At 35.1% G+C, this 11,285-nt stretch overlaps 1 long non-coding RNA gene across 1 annotated transcript; it reads right to left on the bottom strand.

The window, feature by feature from the left end:
* Window positions 1–4,354: 4,354 nt before the first annotated feature.
* LOC149409054 (uncharacterized) lies at window positions 4,355–9,278 on the bottom strand. The gene is made up of 5 exons (XR_016305290.1): window positions 9,061–9,278; window positions 8,813–8,940; window positions 8,371–8,478; window positions 8,076–8,150; window positions 4,355–7,701 (listed from the first exon to the last, which is right to left on the bottom strand). It is a non-coding gene; the product is annotated as an uncharacterized LOC149409054 (long non-coding RNA).
* Window positions 9,279–11,285: the final 2,007 nt, after the last annotated feature.

The following is an 11,285-nucleotide window of genomic DNA, read 5'->3' as shown; positions in this document are numbered from 1 at the left end:
TTAGAAAGAAATGAATATTTTGAGAAAAAAAGAGCCAAGGAGCTTACCGATCATTTTTTCACCGAGCCATTCGGATTCTGTAAGTCGAGACGCGTAATTTGATACCCATATCGTATGTACGGTTTTTGTCACCAACATTCTTCAAAAGTTGTTATTTTGGAAAAAAAAATTGCTCAATTAACACGAAAAATATGTATGCTTGCATGTGAATGAAGCAATGAATGTGTGACCACAAATGTATTAAAATATATTTTTGTTTAGAAAGAAATGAATATTTTGAGAAAAAAAAGAGCCAAGGAGCTTACCGATCATTTTTTCACCGAGCCATTCGGATTCTGTAAGTCGAGACGCGTAATTTGATACCCATATCGTATGTACGGTTTTTGTCACCGATATTCTTCAAAAGTCCCAGCGAGTTTTATTTTGGAAAAAAACATCGCTCTACAAACATGTAAAATGTAAAACTTTTATTGGAAAAAATTATATAAAAAAAAAATCTTCAAACTTAATATATTTAAAAAAAAAATTACCAAAAAAATATATTCATAACGCAATTAGGTACCTACTCGTTAAAAATAAAGAGACAAAAACTTAAAATATGAATGGCTCCCGGGGCGACGGTACCCATGCCCGCCTCTCAAATTTATTACAAACACTCATTCTGGAAAAATTTTTGATTAAAAAATGTTTATTTTACATAACAATAACACCGCTTCACCCTATATAACTTCTGCGCTCTGGGTATAATTTATAAATTACTACTACTACAATTACAACTACAACTACAACTACAACTACAACTACAACTCCTACTCCTACTCCGACTCCTACTCCTACTCCTACTCCTACTCCTACTCCTACTCCTACTCCTACTCCTACTCCTACTCCTACTCCTACTCCTACTCCTACTCCTACTCCTACTCATACTCCTACTCCTACTCCTACTTCTACTAATACTCCTACTACTACTCCTACTCCTACTCCTACTCCTACTCCTACTCCTACCCCTACTCCTACTCCTCCTACTACTACTACTTCTCCTACTACTGCTACTACTACTTGGTACAATTTATAAATTTGCGTGACGCAATTGATGTAGTTTTTCACTACGGGGCGACGGTATCCGTGTCAAATTATTTTTACCAAAGTTTATTTTATTTCTTTTTTTTTGTTTTTTTTGGGGTGCTATGCCGTGTTGCGCTAACTCCTTCTTTAGCCGACGTTTCGGATCTACCGGATCTGCCCTGATGATGGACACTGCAACGCTGTCCGAAACGTCGGCTAAAGAAGGAGTTAGCGCAACACGGCATAACACCCCAAAAACAAATAACAAAAATGCTTTTGGCCGTGAGAATTTAAAAACTTACCATTTATTTTATTTTGTTCAAAAGCATTATCGATTTTAAAAATATGAACTACCAAAGTAGGTACTTGAACAGATTTGATCGTTTTTTTTAATTTTAAATCCATAGGTTATATAACAACACTACGAACCAAACCTAAAAAACGGGCTAAAACACGCTCTCGTACCTGCCTACCTAGGACCTCTACCCGGTACCATCTGTGTAGGTACCTGAACCTACTATCAAAAATGTACCGAAAAAATATTTACATAACGCAGTTAGGCACCTACTCGTTAAAAAATAATCAGATGAAAACCTATGAATCGCTCCCAGTTACCTTTTCCAATTTCTGCGCTCCTGGTAGAAATTAAAAATCTGCGAGACGCTCTTGATGTAGTTTTTCACTACGGGGCGACGGTATCCGTGCCAAATTATTTTACCAAACTTTATTTTATTTCGTTCATAAGCATTATCGATTTAAAAAAAAATAAACTGCCAAAGTAAGTACCTCTACAAATTTTATCGTTTCTTTGAGATCACATCACTAAAATAAAAGCACATCACTTCGGTGTGTCTATGATTGGCTGATTTCTGACTGACCAAAAATCCCGATTGTTGGCATTTTTTGTTAAAATGGCAAATGTCAAATTTTAGCCGGTTACTGTGAGACATTTTGAACCGAACGCCATCTGCGGGACGGCCGAATAACGTTCCTAAACCTTCGGAGGATGAATTTTTTCGATAATATTAAAGGCAGACGGCGTATTTGCTACGGATTGCAATCATCAGTTTGACCGTGTACATTTTATAAATAAATCATACCACGTGGTTTCGTCTTGACCACGAAACGGTTTTACTTCCGTTTACCAATCGAGAAGCTCCGACAATTATACGGCCGCAAATCGCTGTTCGCCAGAGTGGGGCCGTCCTGGCGGCGGAAGCGTGAACTTCCTTACTTTAGTATGGCGCAACTCGAGCGCTTCCAGTTTCTGCCGCCAATTTTTGTCTACGTCTTCTTCCGTACGAATCCGGTTGAATTTCCGGAAATGGAGGATACCTCGGTTTTTCGGGTTTTCCACGCAAAATTGAACTCGAATTCTCTTCCCGCAGAGAGGCGTCTCGGTCTACTTTCGCGTGAAGCCTGAAACAAAAGAAAGGCAACTTTTTTCAAGCACACGAAAACGAACCTAGTGTCCTATGCGACTTTAGGGGCGAGTGGTCGATTTTCGCCTAATTTTAAGCGACCAAATAAAACAAAGAAACTGAGTATTAATATATGTATACTAGCTTTTTGCCCGTTGCAGGCAACTGATGGGTAAAAATTAATCGCGCGGTGTAGTATTTGAATGTAGATGAGGCGAGGGTGTGGGACTGCAAATTTTTAAGTAACATATATTGCCCCTTAAATAACGCCTGCTCGCGTCCCCTTAAGAGTTACATCCCAGTTTTCAAATAGTATGTGGGCTACGCTAGGTTTGTATAGACTGGTTTGTGATTTAATTCTAATACATATTTTCTGTAACATAAATTGCCCCTTAAATAACGCCTGCTTGCGTCCCCTTTAGAGTTATATCCCAGTTTTCAAGTAGTTTGTGGGCTCCGCTAGGTTTGTATAGACTGGTTTGTGTTTTAATTCTAATACCTATTTTCCATGTTATTTTCTGTAGCAAAAATTTGCCCCTTTAATAACGCCTGCTCGCGTCCCCTTTAGAGTTATATCCCAGTTTTCAAGTAGTTTGTGGGCTACGCTAGGTTTGTATAAACTGGTTTGTGATTTAAATCTAATACCTTTTTCCATGTTCTAACCTAACCTTACCTCAAAAACACGCAAAATTCAAAAACTTTTAAAAATGTAATATGTATGTTTGCATGTGAATGAAGCAATGAATGTGTGACCACAAATTTATTCAAATGTATGTATGTTTGAATGTATGTGCCTAAAATTAGCTTTTTGCCCGTTGCAGGCAACTAATGGGTAAATGTACTAAGCCATTTGATGTTTGGGTGTAGATGAGACGAAGAATGTGGGACTACAAAATTAAAGAAAGAAATATACTGATCATTTTTTCAGTACGGGGTGACAGTACCCATATGTAAAAACTTTTAACTGAAAAAAGGTTATTTAAAAAAAAAAAAACAATTGAATAAACCGTTTTTAATAGTAAATTACTTTCCCAAACGTCTGTGCTCCTGGTAGATTACAGCGTCACCGAGCTAATTTTTCGCAGAAATGGCTTTATAAGAATTATCATTAATTTAATTAAAAAAAATATATATATGCAAAACGAAATATGTTACCTACTGGTTAAAAAAATAAAGGGATCATGCTATGTATGAATGGCTCCCGGGGCGACGGTTCTCATGACCGCCACCCTAAATTAAATGATTATTATTAATCGCGAAATGCAAAAACCTTTAATAAAAAAAAAAAAATCGTTACTTCAACCTACTTAATATTTATAACGCAAAAAAATTATTCCTTTTAAAAAAAATCAGAATGTGAATGAAGCATTACCTATGTTATTTTTGATTATTAAATGAAAAATCTTTATCATTGTATGTGGACCCAATTTATTGGAATACGTTTTTAAGTTTGATTAGCCTTAAATATTTGTAATAAAAACTGGTTGTTCCAAAGCATCCATCTATCTATCTATAATTTATCTGTGGTTTTAGTATGACATTTGACATTTGAGCCACTGCCGTCTCTGTTAACATTTGAGCTGATGAATGTTTTTTTTGCAGCCAGCATTTATTTATTTGCTAACAGTTCAATTAAAAACAGTTTATCCGATTACACCTCACATTCAACATATTCATAGTTATGACATGAATACATTTAATTAAAAATGAAACAATCAGGATGTGATTTGTCTACATATCGTTAACGTAGCGTATATTTTCTTTTATAAGTCTTAAACATTTTATACATCGACCCCTATAATGGAAGTCTTTACCTATAATGAAATCCATATTGAAAATGGTGGTGGAAAGAAACACGTTATAACATAAATGCTTAAAATATTTTTTTATTGGGTAACAAAACATTCAATATAAATGTACAGATATAGTTTGTTGTTTACAAAGAATATGCAAAACATGTTAGATTTGACAAATTTAACGTCTGATTTACACAACACTTGAATTGTGACGTCTTTGGGTTAATGCACACTTCTCACAATACATATAATATGGAATAGTGGTTTTAAAGCTGTAAAAACTTTGAACTGAACAACGCGCTAAGACACTTGTGTTTTGTTGCCTCGCGTGTTAAAAGCGTTTTAACTTTTGTATGAGTCAGAAGTACACTGGAATATGCCTCGACAATTTGGAATCCACAGTATAAACCGTAGAAAAGAAATATACACATTTCACTCTCTTTACTTAAAAGTAAGACGTTAAAAATATAATTGTTTACTACCTACAACTACTTGAACTTACATAAATACTTTTTTGTTGTTTGTTTTTGGGGTGTTATGTCGTGTTGCGCTAACTCCTTCTTTAGCCGACGCTGTCCGAAACGTCGGCTAAAGAAGGAGTTAGCGCAACACGGCATAACACCCCAAAAACAAACAACAAAAATGCTTTTGGCCGTGAGAATCTAAAAACTTACCTTACATAAATACATTTTAATTTAGCTCACTGATCTAGCTGAGCAAACCTATTTACCTATGTCAAGCTACCGATTGAAATGCCCTAGTGAGATGTGCAGAGTATGCTTTTTATGTAAAACACTGTTTTTTGAATGAAATAAATAAAATAAAATAACAGATTTTGGAAATAAGTAAAAATCAAACAACGTTTTAATTTCATTAAAGTGTATTTATTTTTTTTAAATCTGATTCGATATAAGTATTTTGAGTTTGAACTTGTTTTACTTTTTAAAGTTTAAACAGAATATAAAAATAGTTAAAATGCTTTTGGGAATCTATTTAATCTGAAACTAAATTTTCCTAATGATAAAAATCAACAGTTCCCTCAAATAGTGACAAATTTAGGTTTACGTTATCATCAAATGAATGTATTTAACCCTGTGAATAAATTTAAAATGGGAAGATTAGTCTTAAATAGATTAAATTTACTGGTTTAAATAGATATAAAACGACAATACCTAATCTAAAATTTCCCTGTAAACAATGTTTTGGGTTGAAACTCCGGCCTGATTTACACCTTGACGACTTCCGTCGACTATTTGAATTTTTAATGAATTTATTGTTTTGACTCTGGAGCAAGCTACATACAATTGCCCATGCGTAAAGACGGGTTCTGGTAAATAAACACCAATCTGATTAAAAGTTTGACCCTGCGATTTATTAACTGTCATTTCATAAGCAAGACTTTAACGTTAATTTTACGTGCATCTACATTTTTGGGACACAGTATCGCTCTGTCACTGAATAAATTTGAATCGCTACAGAATGAGAATCTCCGTAAAGTGCGCTAATAACATCTTGGCAAATCGTACTTGACGGTAAAACTATTTCATGATGGTACGCAACTTTGAGGAGTTTGTAATGTTCCATTCCATTCGTCTGTGAACAAATTTTAAATGAACAAATTGGCCGTCCAATTAAAAACCTTGATCGTTTCCGATTTAAGTAGATATATTAACTGGCAAGCTAGTTATGTACAGTAGAACCCCGTTAATTCGAACCCCGATAATTCGAAAAAACGAGTAATTCGAAATTTTCGCAAAAAAAATTTCCTCTGAAAAATTTTTTCATACAAAATTTTTTTTAATTCGAAATTCGTTAATTCGTAATTCGAAATTTATTTTTGTCCGCGCACGAAAATTTGTTCGTGTAATTCGAAAAAATTTGATTTTTGCGAAAATAAATCATAATATTTCGTAAATCCGAATCTAAAAGTCAGAGGTTTCGGTAAAACGCCGAAAAATGTATTTTTACGTGGTTATACATCGTCCTAATTAGTATTATTATTTTGTAAATCTGAATCGATTTACATTGGAATGTCGTATTTTTTTCAAATTTATTTCGAATATCCGAGTTTAAAGGGCCGATAAAATACATTTTACGCGGATATATGTCGTAGTTTTACGAGTTTACGCCAAATATCTGAATTTAAAGGGTCGACCGCGACGAAACTCGGCCGCGTAATTTCGATTTACGCGTAAATATATCGTATTTCGTCACCGCGACGGAAATCGGACGCGAAATTTCAATTTACGCGGAAATATATCGTATTTTTACTAACTTTACTTCGAATATCCGAGTTGAAAAAATACGGCGCGACGGAAATCGGCCGAAAAATTTCGATGCATGCCGAAATATGACATATTTTTACGAATTTACTTCAAATATCTGAACTTAAAAGGCCGGCCGCGACGAAAAACTGCCGACAAAATTCGATTTACGCGGAAATATATCATATTTTTACGAATTTATTTCGAATATCTGAATTTGAAGAGCCGGCCGCGACGGAATACGGCCGCGAATTCTCGTTTTACGCGGAAATATATCGTATTTTTACGAATTCAAATTCATATATTTGAAATAAAGGGCCGGCCGCGACAGAAAATTACCGCGAAATATCGATTTACGCGGAAATATATCGTATTTTTACGAATATCTCAATTTAAAGGGTAGGCCGCGACCGAAATCGGCAGCGAAATCTCGATTTACGCGTAAATATATAGCATTTTTATGAATTTATTTCGAATATTTGAATTTGAAGAGCCGGCCGCGAATTCTCGTTTTACTCGGAAATATATCGTATTTTTACGAATCCAAATTCAGATATTTGAAATAAAGGGCCGGCCGCGACGGAAAATTACCGCGAAATCTCGATTTACGCGGAAATATATCGTATTTTTACGAATATCTCAATTTAAAGCGTAGGCCGCGACCGAAATCCGCAGCAAAGTCTCGATTTACGCGTAAATATATAGCATTTTTACGAATTTATTGCGAATATCTGAATTTAAAGGGCCGGTTGCTACGGTAATCGACCGCGAAAATAAAGAAATAATTGGTATTAATACGAATTTACAACTAAAATACCACCCAGATTTGAAGAGGCGGCCGAGAAAATCGATTTTCGGCGTTTTTTTTTTTTTTTTTTTTTCATAAAATTTCGAATTACGTGGGAATTCGTTAATTCGAAATTTGATTTTTGATGTCCGCTGGATTTCGAATTAACGAGGTTCTACTGTAATTAGTTCCATAATTATACCATTCATGGATGATTAGTAACTTTAAAATATCAAAGCGTTGAAGTGTCATCATTTTCATCACGCCTTTGGAAAGACATAGAGAGGATTGTGAAATTAGTTCCAGTTCAAAGTAACGCCGGCTGAAGTTCATTCATTCTCGAGGACTTGAAAACGCAGACAGACATCCTGCAAACGAAAAAAATTATGCATATTGTTAATTCATTTATTAATATATAGTATTTTAATGTTTTTAACTTGGTACAACAAAAAAATCTGCAATAAGAGACGATTGATTAGAAGAAATGAGCAAAATTTACAGACTCGGCGATAATGGCGATTGTCAAAGTTTCAAATGTTATGTCAAATAGCAGCCAGAACTAACTACACATAATATGCAGATGTCTTATGTCAATACTAATATGTAATAATTTATAACACAGCCGCTCGTATCAAGAGAAGTTGCGTTACTTTTCAAATATCGCTTCAATAATTATCTAGAAAGAAGAAACATTTCAATAATTGTGCTAGAAATTTATAAATCTATAAATAATAATATTTACCTCGAGAAAGTGTCAAAATTCTACGCTGTCCTTTGTTCAGATTGTCGAGGCTGGTAAATTTGACGGTTTGACGTCCTGTAAATGTCAAATATTATATTAATATACAGTATTATAATGATATTCACTTTTAACTTGGTTCTACAAAAAGATCTGCAGAGAAACGCTCGTTTAATGATTAATTTTGTGAAGATATCCATCGTCAATTACAAAAAGCAGACAGTTAAACGTTTCAGTAGATAAAAGTTGGGCTTTTATTTTATGTAACAGTAATATTATGAACAAATTGTTATATTACCTCGAGAAAACGACATAATTCTGCGATGTGTAATCGCCAACCGTCATCATTCTCCTTTGTTCAGAACGTCGAGGCTTCAAAGCGTCATCGTAGAGAAGTTTCAATAATCTGGAAATGATATTTGATAAAACTTAGGCATATTGTATATAGTATTATAATTTTATATTCACTTTTAACTTGGTTCTACAAAAAGATCTGCAGAGAAACGCTCGTTTAATGATTAATTTTGTGAAGATATCCATCGTCAATTACAGGCTAAAGAAAAGATAATTTAGGAATCTATGTAATCTGAAACTGGAGCCGGCTGCGTTTGCAAAGAATGCTCTCGTGCGATGATTAAACGTTTGACGTTGCGATTTATTTAACGTCATCCAGCGAGCAAGTTCAACTGAAAACTTGTAAAACATTCTGAAAAATTCTCAACTATCATACGTGTACATACCTGTCCAAGAAACGCCATCAATTACCATCGATGAAACCGCCTAGGTGTATTTTTAACCGAAGATCAACACGCAACGCCCCGTGAAGGTGTCCATTGTTAATAGCATACAGTGGAGATGTTTCTAAATCCTGTAATGACATTTGATAAGAGTTAGCTATTTGAATAATCATTTATCAATATATATTGTAACGTTATATTCATTTTCAACTCGGTACAGCAAAAAAATAACATTAAATAAGGATATTTACCTGAACCACCATGTTTTTTTCGTCACGTTATGAATCCATATTTCTTAAAGAATCCCATGATCACACTCGTCGATGACACACAGAACTTCATTATACAGAATAACATCGACTAACATCGTGTCCATTTCAGCGGACTTGATAATATTTAAAACACAAAAATCCGATAGTGGATTTTTAGAAAACAGTCCGCCATTTGCCAAAAAAACCACGTGATATGGCGTCTTAATATAATGATACCACTATGAAAAGAAAAACATTTAGACATTATTTAAACCTATTACCCTAAAAATGAGGAAATTTAAAAACATCTTTCGTAAAATTTAAAATAAAAAATCAACGATACCCGATCAATTCAGACCCGACGCTCGATAAAAATCAATCGTGTTTTTAATTTACGTTCGAGTAATGCGAAAAACGCAAAATTTTCGAGCAAAAAGGCGCAAGAATTTTTTTTTTAATGATTTCGCGTTCGGGGTGCGTTCGAAATTGAATAAAAATATAAACTGTAAAGGAGAAAAAGTTTTACACATCATCCCGATCTATAAAAACGAAACGTTGCGAAAATGCACCAAAATTTGGCCGTTTCGAAACCGCGCGGGTGGCAACACTCGTCATTTCTGGCAGGGAAAAGTCGATTACCAATCGAGAAGCTCCGACAATTATACGGCCGCAAATCGCCTTTTCGCCAGAAGTCGGGGGCGCCCGAGGAAGACATGGCACGACCAAGTGAATCAGATACTTGAGTCGGGCCATGTCAAGAGTCAGAACAATAGAAGAGTATGTATGAGACGATGTATGAATGTGAATGAGGCAAGGAGTGTGTGCCAAGACCGAGTTGTTTGGCGGTCCGTCCTCTCTGCCTACCCCTGCGGGGAAACGGCGTGATGGTTAGTTAGTTAGTTAGTTTAGGAATAATTTTTAATAATAATAATAATAATTTTCCTCCTGGCGGCGGAAGCGTGAACTTCGGTACTTTAGTATTGCGCGCTTCCAGTTTCTGCCGCCAATTTTTGTCTACGTCTTCTTCCGTACGAATCCTGTCGAGCTTCCGGCTAAAAACACTGACTGGAAATTCACGTTTTTGCACGCAAAATTGAACTCGAATTCTCTTCCCGCAGAGAGGCGTCTCGGTCTACTTTCGCCTGAAGATCGAAACAAATGAGAGGCAACTTTTTTGCTACTTTCACGCCAAAACGAACCTAGTGTCCTATGCGACTTTAAGTTCAAGTGGTCGATTTTCGCCTAATTTTAAGCGACCAAATAAAAACAAAGAAACTGTGTATTACTATATATATATATATATATATATATATATATATATATATATATATATATACTAGCTTTTTGCCCGTTGCAGGCAACTGATGGGTAAAAATTAATCGCGCGGTGTAGTATTTGAATGTAGATGAGGCGAGGGTGTGGGACTGCAAATTTTTAAGTAATGTGAATTTCCCCTTTAATAACGCCTGCTCGCGTCCCCTTAAGAGTAACATCCCAGTTTTCAAAAAGTATGTGGGCTACGCTAGGTTTGTGTAGACTGGTTTGTGATTTGATTCAAATACCTATTTTCCATGTTATTTTCTGAAACAAAAAATTGCCCCTTTAATAACGCCTGCTCGCGTCCCCTTTAGAGTTATATCCCAGTTTTCAAGTAGTTTGTGGGCTACGCTAGGTTTGTATAGACTGGTTTGTGATTTAATTCTAATACATATTTTCTGTAACAAAAAATTGCCCCTTTAATAACGCCTGCTCGCGTCCCCTTTAGAGTTACATCCCAGTTTTCAAATAGTATGTGGGCTACGCTAGGTTTGTATAGACTGGTTTGTGATTTAATTCTAAAACCTATTTTCCATGTTATTTTCTGTAACATAAATTGCCCCTTTAATAACGCCTGCTCGCGTCCCCTTTAGAGTTATATCCCAGTTTTCAAGTAGTTTGTGGGCTACGATAGGTTTGTATAAACTGGTTTGTGATTTAAATCTAATACCTTTTCTCATGTTCTAACCTAATCTTACCTCAAAAACACGCAAAATTTAAAAACTTTTAAAAATGTAATATGTATGTTTGCATGTGAATGAAGCAATGAATGTGTGACCACAAATTTATTCAAATGTATGTATGTTTGAATGTATGTGCCTAAAATTAGCTTTTTGCCCGTTGCAGGCAACTAATGGGTAAATGTACTAAGCCATTTGATGTTTGGGTGTAGATGAGACGAAGAGTGT

Source organism: Hesperophylax consimilis, unplaced genomic scaffold (assembly GCF_061612785.1).
Source record: "Hesperophylax consimilis isolate HC1 unplaced genomic scaffold, BYU_Hcon_1.0 scaffold_37, whole genome shotgun sequence".
NCBI classification, from domain to species: domain Eukaryota; kingdom Metazoa; phylum Arthropoda; class Insecta; order Trichoptera; family Limnephilidae; genus Hesperophylax; species Hesperophylax consimilis.
Note: the sequence above shows the minus strand (reverse complement) of the source record. Positions and strands in the feature narration are given on the sequence as shown.